This window comes from Acipenser ruthenus, chromosome 1 (assembly GCF_902713425.1).
Source record: "Acipenser ruthenus chromosome 1, fAciRut3.2 maternal haplotype, whole genome shotgun sequence".
Lineage (NCBI taxonomy): Eukaryota > Metazoa > Chordata > Actinopteri > Acipenseriformes > Acipenseridae > Acipenser > Acipenser ruthenus.
In genome coordinates, this window is record NC_081189.1 from 114,806,173 (window position 1) to 114,831,952 (window position 25,780).

The 25,780-nt window shown below is 42.0% G+C and overlaps 1 protein-coding gene across 3 annotated transcripts in view; it reads right to left on the reverse strand.

Annotated features, from left to right (window-relative positions):
* Nucleotides 1–22,244, reverse strand: part of LOC117421205 (C-terminal-binding protein 1) — a 173,980-nt gene extending 151,736 nt beyond the window's left edge. For 2 of the 3 annotated variants that reach the window (XM_034035299.3, XM_034035306.3), the window contains exon 1: nucleotides 22,120–22,224. The gene's annotated coding sequence lies outside the window, so the exon portion shown is untranslated. Of the gene's footprint in view, nucleotides 1–22,119 lie in introns of all 3 variants that reach the window. The other variant, XM_059034328.1, reaches the window with a different exon arrangement.
* Nucleotides 22,245–25,780: the final 3,536 nt, after the last annotated feature.

Consider the following 25,780-nt stretch of genomic DNA (forward strand, 5'->3'; position numbering starts at 1 on the left):
ATAATGTGACATTAACCTTTATAGCCAAACATTGCGAATTATAACTTCGACCTTGTGACAGAAATACAATGATTCTTGGTTGTAAATCTCCCTCCCGACCTGTGAGGGCGCTAAGCAGCGAGAACAGAGTTCTTTGGACGGGCTGGTCTGACAGTTCTTTCCCAGGGTCGGGAAGTCGGCCAGTCTGGATGAAGGCGAGACTTCGCTGCAAGAACGCATTGACCCGGAAGGGAAACGACGTGGCAGCCACAGATTGGAGAGGCGGTTGCACTCGTTTACGAAGGGATCATGTGTGATGGCATAAAAGGGGGTGGAGAATCACAATCTGTTCCTTTCTGTTGGTTTTGTATTTTAACCTAGAAAGACTGTGAGAGACCCCAGAGAACGTAGCAGTTTCGTGAGCGTTTTGATTGTTTGTTCCGTCTGTTAGTAACTGTCTTGTTTGTGAATCACCAGACAGCTAACACATTTCCGGAGCTGTTGCCTTGGGCCAGCAGAAAGCCGGAACAACACTTAACCACTGTCACAAAATAAACTTGTATGACTCACCACGAGCACTACTGCACACACCCAGGACTGGTTACCCTGTTTGTATTATTGTGGGGTGGATATTATTGTTTACTATTTGGGACTGCAATCCCCTTGTTTTTTACCCCGTGCAGTACACATTAGTGTGTATTGCAGTGGGATTATTGTTTGGTCGCCAGACCTGGAAAAGAAAATAATAATCATCTCTATCTGTTTCATTCACGCACTGCATCACTCCTGCACCTGTACCCAATCAACCACTTTGCCACAGACCAACACTGTACAGTAGAAAAAAAAAAGTTGTCTAAGCAATGCCAACTACAACAACGTTCGTTAAATCCTTATTTTAAGGTTAAACTGCTTAAAAATGCAGCCCAACTTAAATTGTTCACTTAATCAAAAACAAAAAGATGTAATGAAAATATCAGGTTACAAAATTCAGTCAAACTTGAATTTGTTACTAAACAATATGACACGATGTGACAAAGAGAGAATGAACTCTTGTTTTAGATCTCCCTCCCGACCGGTGAGGGCACTAGAGAGGAGGAGCAGACACCCCCAGGAAAGTCGGAAGTCGGCCACCTGGAAAGGGGGGCGGGTCCACGGTGCACAACGTCATCAACCCAGATGGGAAGCGCTGTGGCAATCACGCATTGGTCGACGGCGGTTGCCCTCGCTGACCAATGGGGATGGGATGGAGCGTACAAAAGGAGGCGTGGCCCAGGGTTCTGTTCCTTCTGGCAAGGTACAGCGAGAGAGACGGCGAGTGAGAGAGAAAGACAAAGCATATTCAGGGGAATAAAAGGAGGTTGTGTGGCGCGGATAAAACTTGCTAACCCCTTGTCTTTGTGTTATCTGTTGGTAGAGCACTAACGGGATGCTCCGGAGTTTGGAGGAAGGAGCGCGAACCCGCAAGTGCCGGACCGGTTATGCCCTGTTTTCCCTTCCAGGATTAAGGAGGAACGGACTGTTATTTTTGGGGTTTTTCTGTCCTCCAGGATTGGGATTTTTCAGTTCCTTTCCCCCTGTTCCTTTCTTGTGTTGTGGTTGCCGGGTTACACATCGTTGTGTATCCCGGCGCCATTATTATTATTATTTTTTGGCAAAGTTTTTGATTGAACTGCAAACGGGACTGGTCTATTGTTTTGTTTCCCATCACACACTCAGCCAACTTGTCACACACGGTAATAAATTCCAGCTTCAAAATGCTGCCTAATACACCCGCAACCAATGCAAATTAAGATGAACAAACATAGCAAGATAAACAAACATTACAAAAGGTAATTCCCACTTAACGTTTAGCAAGCCCACAACTCCTTGGAAGTTAGGGAGATTGTTGTCGTTGCTGCTGTAGTCTTGGTTTTAAAAAAGTGCTTTTCAGCTAAACTATTTAAGTTCAAGGATTTGATCAAGTGAGCTATGGAGGAGGACCTGAGTTGATGCCAAGCTGCCAAAGAGAGAGACGGAGCAGAGACATCGCAGAGGCAGTGTTGTAACTAACCGTGCACCGATGCTGCATTTGAACAATAATTTGCCTGGTTAATACTATTTTCTTACGAACAGTAAATACCCCTATGTTTATTACAGTTTTGTCAGCCTGAGACCAACTACAAAGCATTACTTAGAGTGAATGTTACCATATAGGCTACATGTACTCTAAACTATGAATAATAATATTATTAGAAACAACTAGAAACAACCGATGTTGGAAACGCAGCTCAGCTGTCTTGTGTTTTCAGGTGTGTGACTGACAGAGGCCCAAAAGAACAGTTGTTCTGTGAAAATGTGTTACATTTACATTTACTCAAAAACAAAAACATTTGAAACGCAAAAAGTTGTTGAAAATAGCTCCAATACTTTATTATTAAAATCCCAAATCCAAAATCACCAGGACCCGATGTGGGACTTGAAACAAAGTCTTTTGTCAACTAACAAACAAACAAACATTTCAGTTCGATACATTTTTTATCCTTTTCGATGACAAATCTAGGAATGCCATAATTATCCACTGATTTCCATTACATGGGAGTAGATGTTAAAACTTCATGCTGATTTAAACTTGGCCCTCGCTGTTCTGCTTCAGTGGCTAGTTAAGCATACCGCAGTTTCTTCCTCTCATACGCCTCATCTACAGCATCCTCCCATGGCACTGTTAACTCTACCAGGTGAACAAGGTGTGCTGATCCAGACCACAAGACAATATCTGGTCGAAGGTTAGTGTTGGTAATCTCAGGTGGAAAAATAAGCCGTTGACCAACATCTGCCAGCATTTTCCAGTCTCTAGCAGCTTCCAGTTCTCCTGGGCGAGGCTTGGTTTTAACACCTTTTTCTTGGTGGTTGCTCTCCTGGGTGGAGAAATGTTGTCTTTTGTGTGTAATGTTTTGATGGAACTGGTGGCAACTTATTGGTCATGTTACGCTTGTCTTCCAATGCTAAAGCCAAGCATCGCAGCACCTGGTCATGGTGCCAAGTAAACCGTCCTTGGCTAAGACCCACCTTACATCCTGTCAAAATGTGCCGTAAATGTTGCAGGTGATGAACACAAAGGACATGAGGGATCCTCTACTACCCAGAGGTTTAGGTTCTGTGGTGATGGGAGAACATCATATGTTGACCTGATAAGGAAACTGATCCTGCTCTGTTCCACTGTCCATAGGTCTTGCCAGCCGATCTTGCGTTGTTCCACACTCTCCCATCTCATCCATTCTCCCTGCTTGGCTTCGGAAACTGCCTTTACGCACCTCATCCTCTCCTCCTGCTTTTACACCTCGTTGACTACCAGCTTCCTCCGTTGAGCTGGGGCTGCCTTGTGCCATGTAGGAGGAGCTGAACTGAGACCAAGACTCCCTCTTCCATGCTGAACTTGCCCTATGAGATCACAGATTTGAAGGTCAGCCTTTGCATCTTCCACGGCTTTCTTTGCCGCCCACTTTCTTCCAGTTTTCAACACAGGTGCTGCCTTACGCATTTGTCGTGTGACTCTACTAATGTAAATTTCCAGTTGGACCTTGGCGCACTTAAACTCCTCGGTTAGAGAAGAGACTGGTAGCTGCAGGATTCCTTTACCATAAAGTCTCACTCTGCTGAGGCAGCGTGGAATTCCCAACCATTTCCTGACGTATGAACTGATTAAAGCTTCCAGCTTCTCTACTGTTGTCAAAGAAACCTCGTACAGAGTCAGTGGCCACAGCAGCCTGGGCAGTAGACCAAACTGAAAGCACAAGAGTTTTAGTTTGCCTTGTAAAGCGCTGGTGTCTATGCTCTTCAACCCTTTGACTGCTTGTTGTCTAACTTCTCCCACACGAACTGTGTCCTTTAGATCCTCGTCGTACTATCTCAAAAGACTTTTCACTGGCTTCTCAGACACTGTTGGTATTACCTCACCATTGATGTAGAACCTTTTATCTACTACTTTACCTTTAATTATAGAGATGCTCCTTGATTTAGTGAGCTTGAATTGCATTCATGCCCATTCACTTAATTATACAAATCTCTTAAATATTTTCATTTTCTTTAAAAAAAAAAAAAAAAAAAAAGGAGATCCATTATTTTATTACAAATGTGTTCATTATTCTTCATTAAATGACCCAAATGCATATAAAATGTAACTTTGCATACAATACAATAGCATATACAAATAAGGTACACATTTCAATTGAGATACCACACACTCAATTTCCACAAACCTCAGCAGCTAAATCATATCAATCAAGATAGTAATCATCTCCAAGTGATCATAATGAATGAGGTTTAGAGGACAATTGTTTGAGTCTTTTCATTTTTTGAATGTTTAGATTCAAGTCATATTATAACATTTCAGCTTGATACACACATCTAATAATGATAAATACAGTAATTAGCATCACACAGGGCAGAAAAGGTTTAAAATCCAGTTCATCGTTTAATCCTTTTGGTTTTAAAGTTTCTAGAGTATGAATCCAATATGTTTCTCTTTTAAGCAATTTCAAATCAAGGTCACCTCCTCTTACAGACATTGTGACTTTCTCTATTCCAGTAAATTGCAAAGAGGAGACTGGATGTGCATATTCAGTAAAGCGTAGAGCTACTGGACAATTAGAATCTTTCCTTCTAATAGAACTTTTATATTCCAGGCATTTCAGAAAATGAATCACATGAGTCGTACCACAATTAATAAACTGCCAAATAGGATACCTTTTTTCCCATACAAGAATGGTTAAAGCAATCAGTTTTACATGTATTATTGCACTGTGCGCACCTACCACATCTATGATTACCAACTGGGGTAGGGAGTAGTGTAGTAGTGTCATTGTTGGTACAGATGAATATAGCAATTACGGATGAATATAGCAATTAATCACCTAATGCCCATAAAATGAACCAAAATTTGTGAATATTTATATATTTGTGAATGTACAATGAGAACAGTGATTGTACACGACAATCACCATTAGATTGTGATATGCTTGATAAAAAATGTCCATACCAGGAGTCATCACGATTGGATTAGCTAATGTATGTAGGTACAACTATTACAAACTGTACATCCTGATCATGATGGACATGCATCCAGGGGAGGAAGAGAGAACAATTATAATAGAAAGAAGCAAATGAAACAAGGACTACTAAACAGAAAAAGAAATGATAGCTGGAATGGACATTAAAAAAAATACATGGAAAATAATCACAAAGTGTGTCATTTGGAACAATGCAGCCTTTGAAGAAAGCCTGTGTTTTTGAAAGGGCATAGCTGTTTCATCTTCAGTTTTTTAGTTTAGGTACACATGCTTTTTGAGTTACAGCTACAATTTATTTAAGGGCAAGACTTTATTTTTAAACAAACAAGGGTTCCCACAGATGATGCATGTTGTGGTAAGAGCTGGTCTGTGTCCAGTAGATAAGGGTTTTATTGTCTTTATTTCCAGAACTGTAACAGTAACCTCCTTTATAAATAGTGTTTTCATTTCAAGTTGTGCCTGGGCAAAGTCCACAGCTAAGCACACATGTCTTGAACACACTCAATGGCACTTTTCATGTTTTGATTTTACTGGTTAACATTTTACTTTTTAAAATGCACTGTAATCCACTGAAATGCAGCTTTGTTTTGGTCAGTATTCACTGGCAGTTTGGATGCTGAAATCCCTGTTTTCGTGATATTACAGTGTGTTACAATGTAATATCACTGGAATGTATTATTTTGTTATTCGGGTGGCAACAGTAAGGATTTGTCGTATATACAGTATTTATTAATACACCAATAAATGTATAATAATGAGAAGACGACAGCCCTATACAGGCATTGTGCGACAAGAGAAATCTCTTCTCTTCTGCAAACCTCTATAATTTTCATACACAAGTAAAGCTTCAGGGCTTGAATTTCAGCATGGGATTGCAGGAATCAAGCATTTTCCAAGTTGCTCCCGCATATCTGCAACATTCAGTGCAGGAAAATCCCAGAGACAGTTTAAGACACCAAGCTACTGTATTTTTCACCCAATTTAGAATACCTGAAACGGAAGTGGGTGTCAGTGACACAAACACTGTGAGCTGCATTCTGAGCAGTTCTGGTTAAAATAAATAAATAAAAGTAGTGCTGGATATTTTAAGTACCGCAAGACTTTATTCTCTCATACGTGATTCTCAGCCACTATCTTTAAGGATTATAGAAACTTTCGCTTTAACTCTTAAAACTCAGCCCCATTCATTTTGGGGCGCCAGGGCACCAAAGGTTACACACATATTACTCAGGCACCGTACAAGGCACCTACCTGGTTCATGGCTTGTTTAAAAGTACAGACTCTGGGCTTTCCAAAGACGTATTCAGTGTGTGTATGCGGTTCCTATCCGGAACTACGATCGCCTGAAGTTAAGCCTCTCATCATGTGACAGGTTCACAACTTAGGTTTCGTTTTGAGTGTACTGCTCCGTCATTGTAGCAGCTAGACTGAAAGGGGCGGTATCACTGGAAAGCTTAGAAACTCCACCCCCCCCCCACCATGTTCTTTTAAGCCATCTATGATTACAATATATATACAGACGTGCTCAAATTTGTTGGTACCCCTCCACAAAAAACGAAGAATGCACAATTTTCTCTGAAATAACTTGAAACTGACAAAAGTAATTGGCATCCACCATTGTTTATTCCATATTTAATAGAAATCAGACTTTGCTTTTGATTTTTTATTCAACATAATATTGTAAATAATAAAACAAATGAAAATGGCATGGACAAAAATGATGGGACCCCTAACCTAATATTCTGTTGCACAACCTTTAGAGGCAATCACTGCAATCAAACGTTTTCTGTAGCTCTCAATGAGACTTCTGCACCTGTTAACAGGTAGTTTGGCTCACTCTTCCTGAGCAAACTGCTCCAGCTGTCTCAGGTTTGATGGGTGCCTTTTACAGACTGCAAGTTTCAGCTCTTTCCATAGAAGCTCGATAGGATTCAGATCAGGACTCATAGAAGGCCACTTCAGAATAGTCCAATGTTTTGTTCTTATCCATTCTTGGGTGCTTTTAGCTGTGTGTTTTGGGTCATTATCCTGTTGGAGGACCCATGACCTGCGACTGAGACAGAGCTTTCTGACACTGGGCAGTACGTTTCACTCCAGAATGCCTTGATAGTCTTGAGATTTCATTGTGCCCTGCGCAGATTCAAGGCACCCTGTGCCAGGCGCAGCAAAGCAGCCCCAAAACATAACCGAGCCTCCTCCATGTTTCACTGTAGGTATGGTGTTCTTTTCTTTGAAAGCTTCATTTTTTCGTCTGTCAACATAGAGCTGATGTGACTTGCCAAAAAGCTCCAGTTTTGACTCATCTGTCCAAAGGACATTCTCCCAGAAGGATTGTGGCTTGTCAATATGCATTTTAGCAAATTCCAGTCTGGCTTTTTTATGTTTTTCTTTCAAAAGTGGAGTCCTCCTGGGTCTTCTTCCATGGAGCCCACTTTCGCTCAAAAAGCAACGGATGGTGCGATCAGAAACTGACGTACCTTCACCTTGGAGTTCAGCTTGTATCTCTTTGGCAGTTATCCTTGGTTCTTTTTCTGCCATTCGCACTATCCTTCTGTTCAATCTGGGGTCGATTTTCCTCTTGCGGCCGCGCCCAGGGAGGTTGGCTACAGTTCCATGGACCTTAAACTTCTTAATAATATTTGCAACTGTTGTCACAGGAACATCAAGCTGCTTGGAGATGGTCTTGTAGCCTTTACCTTTACCATGCTTGTCTATTATTTTCTTTCTGATCTCCTCAGACAACTCTCTCCTTTGCTTTCTCTGGTCCATGTTCAGTGTGGTGCACACAATGATACCAAACAGCACAGTGACTACTTTTCTCCATTTAAATAGGCTGAATGACTGATTACAAGATTGGAGACATGTGTGATACTAATTAAAAAAACTAATTAGTTTGAAATATCACTATAATCCAATTATTTGTTATCTTTTCTAAGGGGTACCAACAAATGTGTCCAGGCCATTTTAGAATATCTTTGTAGAATTGTGACAGTCTGGCTCGCAGTGGTGATGTGGATGACGTCACGGACCAGGAAGTAACTCAAACCAAACAGTGGATGGGCGGTTGAAGCTGAGTGTTAGTGCACTCAGCGTATTTAATAAACAAAATATTAAACAAATTAACACAACACAAAACAAAAGGGCACAAGGGCCAAACGAATGAACAAACAAACAAGTAAGTGATGTGCTGGGAAATCCAGCACGTCTTAGCAATTGTTTTGTTAATGTTGCTTTTTCTCTCTCCGCTCTCCCGTACTCTCCTCTACACTCTCAACCCCGAGTGCAGAGTGCTGCTGGTTTATATACTCTGGCCGAGGGATTTAACTAGTTGGTAATTATCTTATTATCCCCCGGCCAGAGTCTGCACGCGTTTGGTAAGGATGCATGACTGTCAGCTAGTTAAATAATCAGTAGCTGATCAGCCATGCATCCTCACGGGGTTTTTAAATATAATAACAAAAGACGCGGCGCTTTTACCCGCGCCGCAAACAAAAATACAAATAATAATAAATAGGGGCGGGACACTCCGCCACACATGCCCCCCCTTGTGCGCAGCACACATGGCCTTTTCGGCCACCTCCCCCCTTAGTCCCCAAAGTCCCGGTCAGCAGTCCCGGCGCAGGAACAGGGGCAGCAACGGGCCAAAGGTGGCGGCCACGGTGGGATGTCCTCCTCCCACCCAAACAGCCGTAGTGTTCCAATGGCCCGCGCACCGGCCGGCTCCTCTGGCCAAAAAATTTTTGGGGGTGGTCTCCAGACCTGCCCCCCCTTCTTCATGGCCGACAGCTCCCCTCCGTGGGGCTCTGGCCACCCTTTCTCCTGCAGCGAAATTGCTGCGGGGGAAGCTGGTCTCCTGACCTCCCCCCCTTTCTTCATGGCCGGCAGCTCCCCTCCGTGGGGCTCCGACCACAGTGTAGTGACCCCAGGCGAAGCAGGATCCCTGGCGACCCCAGGCAAAGCAGGATCCCTGGCGACCCCAGGCGAAGCAGGATCCCTGGCGACCCCAGGCGAAGCAGGATCCCTGGCGACCCCAGGCGATGTGGAACAGGCAGCCCCAGGCGATGCGAGGCAGGCATCCCTGGGTGGTGCGAGGCAGGGCAGGAGCAGTCCTTCCCATGACGGTGGATGTGGAACCAGCAGGTATTCACCCTCTGCTGGTGGAGGTGGGAGGGGAAAGCAGTCCTCCCACAGCGGCTGAGACGGAACCAGCAGGTATTCACCCTCTGCTGGTGGAGCTGGGAGTGGCAAGCAGTCCTCCCACGGCGGCTGAGGCGGAACCAGCAGGTATTCATCCTCTGCTGGTGGAGGTGGGAGGGGCAAGCAGTCCTCCCACGACGGTTGAGGCAGAACCAGCAGGCATTCATCCTCTGCTGGTGGAGGTGGGAGGGGCAAGCAGTCCTCCCACGACGGTGGAGGCGGAACCAGCAGGCATTCACCCTCTGCTGGTGGAGGTGGGAGGGGCAAGCAGTCCTCCCACGACGGTGGATGTGGAACCAGCAGGCATTCACCCTCTGCTGGTGGAGGTGGCGGAGGCAGAGGCAGCTCTTGCTGCTCTGCTCCTGGTGATGGTGGAGACAGAAGCAGCTCCTGCTGCCCTGCTCCTGGTGGTGGTGGAGACAGAGGCAGCTCCTGCTGCTCTGCTCCTGGTGGTGGTGGAGGCAGAGGCGATGGGGCGGATGCTGGCCACTCAGAGGGAGGCTGTGGCGGTTCTGGCTCCCTCTGCTGTGGCGGCTGGGCTGGTGTGTGCCGTGCTCCCTTCAGCAGCATAAATAGAGGCTGCTGGGGAACATCAGCATCCTGCCCTTCTCCCCCCCAGAAAAATTCAGGGGGTTGAGCCTGTAACTCCTCCCCTTCTGGCTCTTGGGACTGCAGCTTGGGTCCTAAGGCTGTGGAAGCGCAGACTTCCACCTCTTGGGCTATGGACGCACCGACTCCCCCCTCTTTGGGCTGTGGACGCACCGACTCCTCCCTCTTGGGCTGTGGACGCACCGACTCCTCCCTCTTGGGCTGTGGACGCACCGACTCCCCCCTCTTGGGCGTAGGACGTTCGGGCTCCTCCCACTCGGGCGTAGGACGTTCGGGCTCCTCCCACTCGGGCGTAGGACGTTCGGGCTCCTCCCACTCGGGCGTAGGACGTTCGGGCTCCTCCCACTCGGGCGTAGGACGTTCGGGCTCCTCCCCAGGCTGTGGAGGCGAAACCAGCAGGCATTCTCCCTCTGCTGGTGGAGACGGTAGCGATGGCTCCTCTCCCTCTGATGCTGGAGACGGTAGCGATGGCTCCTCTCCCTCTGATGCTGGAGATGGCAGCGATGGCTCCTCTCCCTCTGATGCTGGAGACGGTAGCGATGGCTCCTCTCCCTCTGATGCTGGAGACGGTAGCGATGGCTCCTCTCCCTCTGATGCTGGAGACGGCAGCGATGGCTCCTCTCCCTCTGGCGCTGGAGACGGCAGCGATGGCTCCTCTCCCTCTGGCGCTGGAGACGGCAGCGATGGCTCCTCTCCCTCTGGCGCTGGAGACGGCAGCGATGGCTCCTCTCCCTCTGGCGCTGGAGACGGCAGCGATGGCTCCTCTCCCTCTGGCGCTGGAGACGGCAGCGATGGCTCCTCTCCCTCTGGCGCTGGAGACGGCAGCGATGGCTCCTCTCCCTCTGCTGGTGGAGACGGTAGCGATGGCTCCTCTCCCTCTGATGCTGGAGACGGCAGCGATGGCTCCTCTCCCTCTGGCGCTGGAGACGGCAGCGATGGCTCCTCTCCCTCTGGCGCTGGAGATGGCAGCAGCAGGGTCTCTCCCATATCCGCAGCCAGGTAGTTGAACACCATGGCTGCGATGTCTGGGAGGGAAGCTGGGTGGTGTTGCTGTTCCCAGGCCTCCCAGCGCTCCCCATCTCTTGCCCACAGGAGGTTGATCACTGCAGGGAGGGCTTCCTCATAATCCCTCCCCGGCTCCACCAGCCAGTCCCAGACTCCCTCAGAGGAGAGTGCATTCGTCCTCTTTGGAGGATGCAGGTCCTCCCTCACTGGACGCTCTGGCTCCTCTTTCTCCTGCCATGGAGGGGGTTGGTCTGGTGCCACGTGCCCAACCTCACCAACCGCGAAGCACCACTCCTCACCCTTCAGGCAGGTGAGGCAGATATCCAGTGTGGCAAGGTAAGGCTGATGTTGCTGCGCCTCCTGCTGCTGTTGTTGCTGCTGCTGCTGCTTTCTCCTCCGGCTACTTTTCCCCATTTTTAATTTGAAAAAAAAAACGAACAAACAAAAAAAACCGCACTTTTCAATCCTGGTCCGGCTGTTGGAGGCGTTGTTTGTCCCACGCAGGACACCATATGTGACAGTCTGGCTCGCAGTGGTGATGTGGATGACGTCACGGACCAGGAAGTAACTCAAACCAAACAGTGGATGGGCGGTTGAAGCTGAGTGTTAGTGCACTCAGCGTATTTAATAAACAAAATATTAAACAAATTAACACAACACAAAACAAAAGGGCACAAGGGCCAAACGAATGAACAAACAAACAAGTAAGTGATGTGCTGGGAAATCCAGCACGTCTTAGCAATTGTTTTGTTAATGTTGCTTTTTCTCTCTCCGCTCTCCCGTACTCTCCTCTACACTCTCAACCCCGAGTGCAGAGTGCTGCTGGTTTATATACTCTGGCCGAGGGATTTAACTAGTTGGTAATTATCTTATTATCCCCCGGCCAGAGTCTGCACGCGTTTGGTAAGGATGCATGACTGTCAGCTAGTTAAATAATCAGTAGCTGATCAGCCATGCATCCTCACGGGGTTTTTAAATATAATAACAAAAGACGCGGCGCTTTTACCCGCGCCGCAAACAAAAATACAAATAATAATAAATAGGGGCGGGACACTCCGCCACAAGAATAAGCAATAATTCATCTCTTTTCACAGCTTCTTTGCTTTATTCTATGACATACCAAAGGCATGCAAGTATACATGATAAAATAGCTTTTAATTTTTCACTTTTCAGGAGGAATGAAGCATTATTTCAATGAGCTGTAAGGGTACCAACAAATTTGAGCACGTCTGTAGCAGTGACCAAACATCATTATTTTGGAAAAACTTTTTTTTTTAATTATTCTTTTTTTTTTACATATATTCTCATCTCTACCACATACAGAATGCCTGTTGCAACTTACATAATATGAAAGGAAATTTTTGTGGCATTTCATTTGATATGTTACATGCATGCAGTACAAACTATCCAGTAGTTAAACATACATAAATGAAAACAGTGAAAAACAGGCGGAAATAGGGCTGAGTGTAAAGAGTTTACAAAGAGAAATGGAGCGCTGGTTAAAATGAATAGCAGCCTGTCGCAGAATGACTGGCTTGATTAAAGTCAAAGCGTAAGCAGCATTTAACTGACTACTAAAAACTAGTACCTTAAAAATAGCCCAAAGCTCGTCATATAACAGCACAGGACGCATCTAGTCAACCACAACTCTGTCCTTGATTGCATCCACTCGGAAAGTTACAAAGCATTGAAATAATGTAGAAATGTTTAAAGAAATGTAATCAATTCATTTATTACGTATTTTATAGCATGTCTGTCGTTGGATATTAGGTCATGCTGAAAGTGTTTTAACCAATCAGGTTTCAGTGTTTCCGTCCCATACCTGAACACTCCAAATTTCCTTTTCACGCTTTCTTTATTTTGATAAATGAAAACACCTTGTTTCAAAACTACTATTGCAAATTTTAATTTTAACACGTACTCTGTACCTTATACAAATTGGAATACACCAATACTGGAATAATTAGGTAGGTAGCAAGGTTAAAGTCTCAGATCATTGCAAATCCAATTAGCTGTATCCTAATGAATGGACCCTTTTAAAATGGCAAACTGCAAGTTCAGCTGTGCTATCTCATGAGACTTGTTAATTTCATCTATCTAATTATAACAGCAGTTTGTTAAAATGCAGTATTATTTACACCACCCTTGTAATGTGTGGGGAGGGGGTGTGAAAACGGAATGTATTCTTCACATTTCTGAAAAGGTTTGTATGCATTTTAGTGTTTGTTTTTAAAACTTTTTTTTCTGAAGTATGATGCAAGAAAAACAGAAAAAGCCCAGTCCTCCCCCTTTAAGCTATAGTTAAAAAAAAAACTCGGTACATGTAGGCACATAAATGACCACATGTATCTGTATGTATTCTCCTTGTTGCACTGGCAGCTGGTGGCCAAAATATTTGGGAGTTCACACCTCAGATGAAGGTGAGGGGGTGGGGGTGGGGTCCAGGGGGCCAAGCCCTGTCCACTGGATCTGTTTCTTGTTGGAAGCGATACAAAAAGTTTGCTTTGCGATGTCTTATCATGGGAAATTTTTCAATTAATTTTTTATAAATCCAGGAATGTCAGCCATCATGTCTTTTTCAATTGATAACGTGGCTAAAGCATTCAATCATTCTGTTTTTCATACTGTTTCTCAAGAAGGTTTTTATCCGCTTCAGTGTTGAGTGTTGCCTCTGCTGTAGTCATTGGAGTGGTAATAACTATCTTCAGTAGCTTTGTAATCTCCAGAAATGTTCTGTCTAAGTTGTTATGCTGTATATAAGGCACTGTGTAAATGGCGATTTCACGGCCGGCGTGGAAATTGTGAAATTAGCCCAATACTGCAATTTTTACAAGATCAAATCCTGCATCCAGCCATTGATAAATCCATCTCCCATTCATCCTCCTCTCTTACCTGCCATTATTTCTCCTCTTTCTTTCAGAACAAAATCAACACCATTTATTCTACACTCTTCTGCCATAAACCCAGTATAGTACCTCACCCACCTTGAATCTCCCCCCCGATTGCCCCTCCTGCTCTATCTTCCTTCTCTCCTCTCTCCATTACTGATGTCTCCAGTCTGTTGTTGAAATCAACTACTGCCACCTGCCCCTTGGACCCCTGGCCAACAAATCTTATCCGTCTCTGTGCTTCTGACCTTGATCCTTCCATTATGCACACTCTCAACCTGTCCCTGGATTCAGGCCTGGTTCCTGCTGCCCTCAAGACTGCCGGAGTAACGCCAGTGCTCAAAAAACCCTCCCTCGACCCGGCTGTCTTATCCAACTTCCGTTCCATATCCAATCTTCCCTTTCTCTCCAGAACTCTTGAAAGGGCTGTAGCCAGCCAGATGATGAAACATCTCACAGATAACAATCTGCTTAAATCTCCGCAGTCTGGCTTCCAGCCGCATCACAGTACCAAAACTGCTCTGCTCCGGTTTGTAAATGATCTTCTGCTTAATCCTTGTCCTCCTTGACCTAACTGCTGCTTTTGATACCATAGATCATAGCATTCTTCTTGACTGCCTTCAGAAGTATGCTTGGATCTCTGGAACGTGTCTCTCCTGGCTCTCCTCTTCCCTATCTGGAGGCATGCAGTCTGTTTTCTATGATGGAAGTCACTTGCGGAGTCCCTCAAGGGTCTGATCTTGGGCCTTCTCTTTAACATCTACGTCCAACACAGCCTCAGGTTTCATTCCTATGCAGATGACACCCAGCTCTACCTAAGACTAGACACTGGATGTCCCTCTGCTGCCATGGTCTGGCTCTCAGCTTGCATCCAAGACATTGAGGCCTGGATGTCTGCCAATTTTCTTCAGCTCAACACTAACAAATCTGAACTACTTCTTGTAGGATTGAAAACTCAACTCAAGAATCTCAATATTGCTTCCTTGAACTTTGGAAACCTTCTGCTGCTGCCTCCCCCCTCTGTATGAAGCCTTGGTGTACTTCTGGATAGTAACCTCCCCTTTGACGCCCAAATCTCCTCTGGAGTCAAATCCTACTTCTACCACCTCCAAAACATCTCAAAGGTCCGTCCCTACCTTTCCCTCCCAGATGCAGAGATACTCTGTCATGCATTCATCTCGACTCGCCTACTGCAACTCTCTCTATGGTGGTCTTCCGTCATGCACCATAAACCGATTGCAGCTGGTTCAAAATGCTGCTGCTAGGATCCTTATCAGATGTCAAAAACATGATCACATTACCCCCTGTCTTGCCCAGCTGCACTAGCTACCTGTAAAGTTCAGGGTTACTTTCAAAATTCTCCTGCTTGCCTACAAGGCCCTTCATCACACAGGTCCAGAGTATCTCTCCAACATACTGACCCGCTATGTCCCTGCACACAAGCTGAGGTCCTCTGACTCTGGTCAAGCAAAAGTGCACCACACTCAGAGAGCGCTCTTTTAGCTTCATGGCCTCGACTCTCTGGATCTCTCTCCCAGCTTTAGTGCGTGCAGCTCCCACAGTCGCTCGCTTCAAATCAACTCTCAAGAACCACTTGTTCTCTCTTGCTTTCAATGCTCTTTAAGCCTGATATCTGTTTTTAGCTGTTGTCTAAATTGCTATTTCAGGTTTTCACTCCATCTTATACGTATGATTCTGTATGACACACGCATCCACAATGTTTAGAATTCACATCCTAGCCCTGTAGTTAATGTATTTGCATTGTAATATGCCTGCATTTAATGTATTTGCACTGTTTTTTACTGTTTATTTAATGTACTATGCCCTGTATTTCACTGTATTTAATGTATTATGCATTGTTCCTCACTATATTTTAAAGCGCTTTTTGATGGTGGTCCACTATGAAAGGCACTATATAAAATAAAGATTGATTGATTAACGGAACTGTACAGCTCTGCTGTGTGCCTGCATGAAATCGCCATGCACATAGTGCTGTGCAATGATTGTCATGTGACTACATGCAATCTAGGCAGGGAATTAAAATACTACACACTGTAAACAAGAAAATGGATGTCTCTAAAAAGGCTAAAAATGTGTCTGCAGCAGATCACGTAAAGCAGTATCCAGCAGTTTTACACAGCGATGGAGATGAGCTCTTTTGTACGTCCTGCAACATTACTGTAGATCACTACCGAGAATCGGCAGTTGACAGGAATATAGATTCAACTATTCACCGAAAAAGAAAGGCGGATATCCAGAGCAGTAGTGCGACTGCTTTACTTGCAAAGAAACAAAAAACAGTGACTTCCACGTTCAAAAGTCCACTGAAAACCGTGAAGCATGAAACACATATAATTTTGACCTGACAGAGCGTTTTTCGGTGCAAATATCCATCTTGAAAAATTGGATAACCAAAAGTTACGTAAATTCTTCAAACGGTGGAGTGATTCCTTCATCAGCCCAGCTGAGACATGAATACTTACCTAAAGTTGCCGAGTAACACAAGCATGAGATTATGGAATTGGTAAAACAGCCTGGTTGTCGACTGATGCGCAAGATCAGTATGGGTTACACATTGTATTTGGAGAACATGCATCTGACGTACTAGAATTGAAAGCTGACCTTGCAGATACACTTTACCTACAGGCTGTTAATTACAACACCGTTTCACAAGCTATTGTAAAGTGCTTGAAAAACTTTGACGTTGATTATGATAATGTCAATGGATTTATCTCTATATTTGAGGTTTAAAAAATAATAATAACCTGTACACATAATATATAAAATAGTTCTGTGCACATTCCGCGAAATACAATACAATACTTTACCCTTGAAAAGAAAATGTCCCCGATTTCCAAAGGGCCTTAGTTATATATCATCAGTTCAAGCATACTTAATCCATTTTCAGCATTTTTTAAATATTCTGTTTTATACACGGTTTAAGTCAATGCATAAGGAAGTCTTTCCTAGTACAATGTCCAGGAAAGCTACCTGATATTCATCAAAACAGTCACTGCAGCAACTCTGCAGCTCAAGGTGCTTTCTGAAGGCAAACCGTTCCTTTGTGTGAGAGATGATGATGTCACAAATTTGCAAGGTGTCAGTCTTCTGTGGTATTTGGGCCCCTTCGTCTTTTTGGCATTGGTGGCAGGTTCTCAGGGAGACTGGATTCCAGTGTTCTAACAGATGCTCGGATGTCCTGAAAGCTTTGAACAAACTGAGTTACCGCTTCATTTGCATCAACAGATGTCATATTCCTTGCCTGGAATTTCCCATACAAATTATTCACCATCATAATTATCTTTTGGAAAAAGAACAGGAAGTACAGGAAAACTCTGTCTCCTGAATCACTAATTGTTTGAAAACACTCTAACAGGTGATTGCACTGTTCAAACACTGTCCTCACTGCTCCACTACAAAAATTCCACCTTGTTTGAGGAGCAGTTGGTCGTCTTTTCTTTACAACTTCATCCAAACAGCAGTTTTCTTTGGAGAGCGAGAGAATAAAGTTGAAAAACCAGAGCGGGTCTGGAAAAATGTGAGCCTCTGAATCTTGACTTGCTGCTTGTCCCATTATTAGATTTAGTTGATGGGCATAGCAAAGGTGCATTTGGATATTTTTTCCCTTACAAACTTCTGGACCCCACCAGTCTCGCCATGCACTACACTAGCCCCATCGTAGCTCTGTGCAATTATTTTAGCCTTTTCACTTTCTTCTGTGAATATGACATCTAGCTGTTGCATAATGACAGTGGAAATAGCTTCAGCATTTCCACATTGCAACTCAGTAAACCCCAAAAATCGCTCAACAACATGTCCAGTTTTGGGAACAATGTACCTAAAAACTAGTACACTTTAGGAAATATTTGTAATGTCACTGGTTTCATCAACTTGAATAGTGACATAATCAGTCGGTTTCAGTTCTTTCACAATATTTTCCCTGCAAACCTCTAACATGCAGCCTAGAAGTTCATTTTGAGCTGTCTTAGAGGTGCCTTTAAAGACTGTGGCCTTCCTCAAGTGTGTTTCAGTTGCCTGATCAAGCTTTGGAACAAAATCTACCAGCCCAAGAAACACACCAGGATTGGAAGATGTTGATGATTCATCATGACCTCTTACCGCCAATCAAAAGCTCCACAGAACGTTATGCATTCAATGATGCGTGTAAGTACAGTATGTGTCGGTTTTTAGACACTTCTTCATTGTACTTCTTTATGGCATTTCGGTAAGCAGTGCTAAGCTGGACAGCAAAATTCACTCTCCCTAACAAACAACACACTTGTAGAACTCCTCTTTTCCCTCTGGACACTTTATCACTCTTCCTTAATGCGCTTTACTTGCTCTTATCTGCTCCCTATTTTACTGCATTTAATCCTGTACTTCACAGAGTACTGTAATCTGTCACAAGTGTTATTTAATCTGTAGTACTTTGTATTTCATTATATCCTGATGTAACTATCACTGACACAATTTTGTCATATACTTGTACTTGCTAGAACCGAAGTCATTGTATTTTATCTTGCTCTTAATTGTATTAATACTTGTACTGTGATTCTTGAAATGTATTTTTGTTTACAACTGTAAATCGCTTCTGCTAAGAAATAAATAATAATAATAAAATAATAGATGCATTTCACATGTCTTATGAACTCTCAAGTTTTTTTTTTTTTTATTTAGAGGAGGGATGTTGCAGGTCTGCAACTACGGTTCTTGACCATGCTGCATCAGTGTCACCCTGAGCCTCAGCAAAAAGGAGGCAAGGAAAGCAAGACAGTGCATTGTTGTTTTCACTTGCACAACCCCATGGCCCATGGTTTATACAGTGCACTCCGTTTATAAGAACCACATCCATCCTGGATGTTTTGATTCTTAAAAGCAAATGATATGATTACTTTGGTGAAATGGTGCAGAATCAGCATGTTAGTTTGAGAAAAAGATTGTTCCCTGCAGTGTAATGGGTTGACCACTAGATGTCATGAGTTCTCGCATGTATGCACGCCCACGGAAAATCCATTATGGATAATGGTCAATTGGTCAACTGCTTGATAACATTAATGACACCTCGATAAAAAGGGCTTAGCGGATAGCTTTGTGGTGGGGTATAGAGGAGTAAGGAAAAGAAAGAAACCAAAAACAAACCCAACCAAAGAGTGAGTAAGAGATTTAGTGTTTGTTCCAGTACTGTAAAAATAAGTTAAGTAGTCACAGTATAGGTGTATTTTGTATGTTTAGTTTTATTAGCGGTTGTTTCCCCACAGCACTGTAAGAAAAATAAAACCAACACTGGTTTTAAACTGTAAATCAAGACTCCAGCCTGATCATTTACACTGCCCTCGGCCACTCTTACCTCGTTTCCACGGTTACTATTTCCATACCGTGTCAGCATGGTACTTAAACAGCACAGTAATGGAAGCATGCCAAGTTGTCCCCACGAAATATATAAAATCTGTGCAGATAACAGAAATGTCGCAATAGGGGCAATGGTAACACATGGTATCGAAGACGAGTCAAGATGGATATGTTGAATCTGTTCGTTTTTTTTTGTTTAAGCAATGGTTTTAAATTTTTATAGGAAAACACAGGAAAAAAATTGTAAGACGTAAAGACAGCTATAGAAGACTAACATTATCACTCAGAACAATATTAAGTTATATAAAGATATATTGTAAATTGAAGCGCAATTCATTAATAAGAGACTGGGGGTTCGGCGAGCATGTGAACACTGTTAACCGGCCGCTCCTGCATTGTTGTTTTTATCACTTTGCACATCACATTCTGTTTCAGTCCAAACATCACAGTGACTTTTCATAAAGCACCCATGTCCTCTATCTAGCTCTTAAATATGTACTGTCTCCCAATACAGCCGCTACACACCATTAAAAACTTAATGAAATGCATAATGAACGTAAAAACTAAATATGTCAATTTGGTTTTTACCCTACAACTACTAACATAGTACTGTACCTGCAAAAGGCTATCATATTCTGCAATTCTGTAGATGTTGTATATAAGAAGAAGAAGAAGAAGAAGAAGAAGAAGAAAAAAAAGAAGATGAAGAAGAAGAATTTGCCTGCTGGAAAATAAAAACATCACTGCATACAGAGTTCAACATAACCAGCTGTAGTTACAGGATGGGTTAATAACAAAACCACTGCAGGCATTGTGAATACAAAAAAAATAATACTTAAAATCAGGATATAGCTGACATTTTCCCTCAATACAACTGTACAAGGATGATGCATGCAATAGTGCAGAAGATAAATAAAAAACAGACAGTAGGAAGGATGCTCAGGGCAGAGGATACACACCACTTCTTTAAATACCACACACTTCATCCTCCTGGTGATGCTTTCTGCATCTGACCAGTCAGCGTGGACGCTGCTGTAACCTTGACATCTTAAAGTTTACACTCTTTCTCTGTGCTGTGGATACCTGCAGGCTATTATTGTGCATGCAATCACCCACTCACTCACTCACTCACTCATCTTTTCCTTGAAAACGTTTGAACACAATAATTCTGTGCTTGACATGGCTGTGCAGACTATGCCATTTTGATGGAGGACACACACAGACTTATTTAAGAAACAGTGAGTGGGTATCTCTTAGTGTAATCTGCCACACAGAAGACAGGCATCTGTATCCTTTTTTTTTGGTCCTGAAGTGGTCATTAATGAATCAACAAATACAGTTTTGTACTCACAGGTTATTTTGGATTATAATAGCCAACTGAAATGAGCAAATGTTTTTAGGGTTCCAGGACATGGCTACTTGATGTCTGATTATACATGGAGTAAATTATAAAGATGGGATTGTTTCTGCAAGTTACACACATTCAATAATTAAAACCTGGCTTTTTCAGCATATGCACTTTCATAGTTTTAGTGAAAACTCCTTATCCCTGAAAACAATGTAGTTAGGAATTTGCGATTTGGAGGATTATAGTATTTTCTGAGATGTTGACCCCCCAAAAAAATCTGATAATCTGACATGTAAAGACCTGCATAAGAAAACAGTACTGTACACTGAAAATCAAAATAACTAAAGATGTTTAAGGATTAATAAATAGTATCTATTTATGCATTTTATGATATATTACACATAATATATATATATATATATATATATATATATATATATATATATATATATATATATTACACATAATATATATATATATATATATATATATATATATATATATATATATATATTACACATAATATATATATATATATATATATATATATATATATATATATATATATATATATATATATATATATATATATATATGCAGAAGCATCCCTATATCATTTAAACACATTATTATGCAGCGTTTGAGTAGAGGCCTGCTTTATGCATTTGTTGATAATAATAATAATTAAAAAAAAAAAATCTACTGTTATGCAAGCCTTGCTAAAATGTTAACAAGTGAGAAAACTAAGACTCCAGTTTGCAAACGAGTATTGAATAGAAGCTCATTTTCAGATGTGAACATCACGAGGACATCCCCCAATTCAACAGGTTCTATTCGATCGTATTTATGATCGAGCACAACGAGGCTACGCTGAAATGAACAGAACACACACGCACCCAACAACTAGTGGTACTGGTACAGTAAGAATTTCGATTGCAAAATATACTGAGTCAATATTATGTTTTCATTCACAATGACAACGCCATCCCTTTCGGCAATTATTTACAGTAATATAAAGTGCAGTGCAATAAACAGTCGGACTACCTGTACACCGAAACTGAACTGTAAAATACTCATCTTTATCTGACAAAGGTTTGTTTGTATTAATTATACGCAGTGTCCTAAAAAAAACTAATTGAGAGCCGTTATCAATCGTTTGGCAGTTCACGAGATCTAATGTCGTTCTCTACAGTTTAAAAACACGCTCTTTTTAGCTTGAAAACTCTTAACCGACAAAGAAACAAAAAGTGAAAACACTTGAAATACGTTAATCAAAATCTGAGTGAAATGACAAGTGGTACTCGAGGGGAGGCGACTGAAAACATCGGAATGTTGATAAACAAAACAAAAAAACATGGCGAAAGTGGCTTGGTTGTTATACTGTCAGATCATTTTTTTCAGCACCAACAGATGGCTTTTGTTTCGACCAAAGCGGTCATTTGCATGAATAACCAACAGGGCTCCTTGTACATACTGCCGCCACCGCCGCTGTTTCCTAGATTACTCAGGGAAACGCAATGAAAAGAGAATTTTTCATTGCTGCACAAATAAATCGTCAGCAAACATTGTCACCGTTAACAACCACTAACAACCCCATCTTCCACTTGCTTTATAAAATAAAAGCCACTGGACCGATACGATCACAACTGTTGTTATTTTAAAATAGCAAAAATAAATTAAGACAAAAACAGACACATACCTTAGTGCCCCAGACAACCGGAGAGGAGTTCTCGTTCACTATCTCTGCTTTTTCCCTCTCTCTCGCTCTCTGTGTCTGTCTCTCCCTCCCTCTCTCTCCTGTGCAATTGACAAGATCAGACTCAGATTAACCAATCCACGTTACTCTGAATCTATTCACCGAGATCATTTACTACATTTCACAACACAGTGCCAGAAGAGATGTGTGTTATTATTATTATTATTATTATTATTATTATTATTATTATTATTATTATTATTCAACCAGCCATCTCAGTTTCGGGACAGTGCAACCAGAACTGTTTTTTTTTTTTTTTTTTAACTATTTTTAACATTCTTTTTTTTATCGTTATGTCCACACTCTATTTGAAATAGCTTGCCGTTCGCATGTTTTAATTTCATATGATTATTAAAACAAAGTTAAGTGCCTAGTTATAAGTGCCAAGCACATCATATTATTTATTATTTAGTCTTTATTATCAAAACATGATATAATGTAAGACTCCAGTTGCATCGTAGTTTGATCCATTCCAGATTTTGGTGTGCTCTTAATTAGACAAACGTGAGCAATTTGACACACCACAAACCTTTTATTTATATAGGTAAAAATTAGGGTTTAAATGAACAGGAACGACACACACAGCTGGTTGTTTTGATGGTATTAGAAGTTTGACCTGTAAAGCAAATGCCCATTGTCTTTGCTGATTTGATTCAAGTCTTCTTGTATTTTAACAATCCTCCTCCGGGATTTTGTGTACGTAGCGTCAGCGGAGTTACGTGAACACAAGAATTCCTATGTTTTAGGATGCGTGATCATATCAGTTATCTTATCAAGTAAAGGTGGCTATATTAGAAAGCAAAATAGCCCACTTTTTTATGAAAGCAACACTTTTCTGGACAACTATACCTCAAAACCCACCGTAAACCAAACATACAGGTATTTTAAGAATACGCTTTCGCTAACAAAGCAAAATTTACATTGAGTAGATTAAAAAATAAATGTATATGATGACGATACAGAGGGATCTGGGCCAATTACACACTCCAGAGTGTGTCTATTTGAAATGAATGTGCTGATAGCACCAATTGGCTCTTTTACTCTAGCCTTAATGAGGCTCTCCCTTGTGTTAATTAAAACCCACCTTATACCAGTCTACAGTACCGTCTGCAGCTCCCATGTGGCTACACACATTTTTCCTCTAAAATGATCACTAATGCAAATAACTCACAATCTGTACCTTGTCACATCAATGAAGCTGCATAAGAACCACATGGTGGTTCGAGCTGAACACTTGTTGTGTTTATGTTCCATATAGAACCATTAAGAACAACAAAGGGTTCTTTATAATGAGTTAATAAAACCTTTAAGCATTACAAAAATGAAGCATCTGATTTGTTTAATTTAAAACCTCTGATAAAGAACCCTGCTATTCAGTATATGAGAATGGTAAACCTATAGCATCCCAATGAACCCTCTTGTCAAGGAGTCCACAAAGGAAATATATGCAAATGAATACCTATATAATATCATTCCACTACAGCTTTATTTTAGGCACAAAATACAATGCCCCTGCTGTGAAATTGGTTGCACGCAGGGTTGAGCTTGAGAAAGAGCTGATGTTTCATTGCCCTCCCTCAAAGAGGCTGCCATTTTTCTTTTACACATCGACATTAAATTTAAAAGGCCCAAAAAGTGGCATTTAATATTTTTAAACAGACATCCTCTATTAGGGTTCAGAATGTGTGGCATATATTTAGTGGTGTAGATTTAGGGAAACATTTTCGAACAATTTGGTTTTACTTGAAAACTTTTTGATGGCCAACAGTCACCCTGTTACCTGGTATCTAAGAATGGTTATTTAAAAAAAAAAAAAAAAACGTTCTAAAATTCCCATGATTTATTTTTTGGGAGTTCTTTCTTCAGTCTTGGCTTTAGGTTGTTTTTTTGTTTTTTGTTTTTTTGTAGTGTCCTCATCCAAAATAGGGATCATTATGTGCTGTTTGTCTCTGTCGGTCTGGTACCCTCCGTACAAGTGAATTTGAATGTAATTAAAGGCAATTGGCAGAGGAATACAATCAATTTTAACATAGCAAGAAGCTACTCAGCGCAACCAGGTACGTTCCTGCTAGTTTAGACAGTCTCAATGGCATTCCCTTCTGAACAATGTTCAATTATTGTATTTAATTGTTTAAATTCTTGTATTCCTGTATGTGCCCTTACACATTCTACCCATTGTCCTCTGTACTGGAAAGAGTACACCTTTTGAGGAGTATATACTAGTTCAGTCAAGCAGGATGTTAACTTTAGTGCTACCTGTAAAGTGACCCGTGTAGACTGATGATATGGGGACAAAACTTCTCTAAAAAAGTGAAAAAGGGTAACTTTATTGGAGGAAATAAAGGTTCAAGTTCACAGTATCAGTGGGGGTAGTGAGAATTGTACAGCAGCTGATAAAGGCTAGCAAAATGAATTTACAGTTAGGGTAGACAGGTTTCAATGGAAATGTATTATTATTATTATGCCATTATTTACTTTGTTAATGCTGCCTGAGCATAGTAATATGGCAAATAAAACAACCAGCATTTTCGTTGTCTTTCTTTTTTTAAATAGTTATACACTTTAGGGTTTTTTTTTTTCTTTAAGGTATTGCTTATCTAGCCGGTGTGATGCTGTGTACTCTACACTACACAGGGGTTGGTAATTGAAGACAGGTCACTCTTCAGACAAGTTATCACGAAAAACAGGTAACACTGCCTTACCCAAAACTGAGGTATATGTACGCTTGTGTTGCCTTGAGGGGGGGGGGGGGGGGGGGGGGGGGGTAGGGTGGAGTAGTTTGCAACACACACATTTTCATTCAGCAAAGTACGCATGCCAAGCTTATTCAACATTAACACCTAGTATAACTGCATATCATAGAATTGGAGAGACAGCTGGTTGTTAATGACGAAGTTATAGCGTTGCCGATACTAAACTACACGAAGTCGTAGCTTTTTTTAAACAGATGATACTATAAAAAAAATAATAATAATGTAATAAAACGGTTTTAATGTTGTTGTTTTAATGTATTATTTCAAACAGACGTTATTTTTTTACAATAACCCTCTGCCTGCTTCTGTGTGATTTCGCTCATATTTTTAACAAGCACAGTCACGTCTCCACACAAACAGCCTACTGAAACTTGTTAGTTGGTTTAATCATCCACAAAGGAGGAAAACCATTGGCGATTCAGATGTCTATCAACTATGCAAGAGTTATTAGCCCAGCCCCTCCGAGGCAAGCACGGAAATGAGCTGTCAATAAAAAAACGCTCAAAATGATTGGCTAGCTTTTGATCACATTCCAAAGCCACATGCACACGCCCCCTTATCACCCGTCTCACCTGCACCCTCTGCAGCTTAACTGGTTAATCGAATGAAGGGAAGGGGAGGGGAATCCTTATTCAATCCAAGTTATTGGATACCAGTAGGTCACTCAAGATAAAACGACATCAAAACCAGACGAAACCAGTAGAGATTGTGTACTTGTTAAATTACTATATTGGCGTCTTGTACAAGGTACAGTTTTATTCAAGAACAGGCACCTCACTGTAATCAGTCAAGTAACTATCCCCCGCCCGTCTGTCACGCTCATTGGCTATCATAAGCCTAAAAAAAAGTAA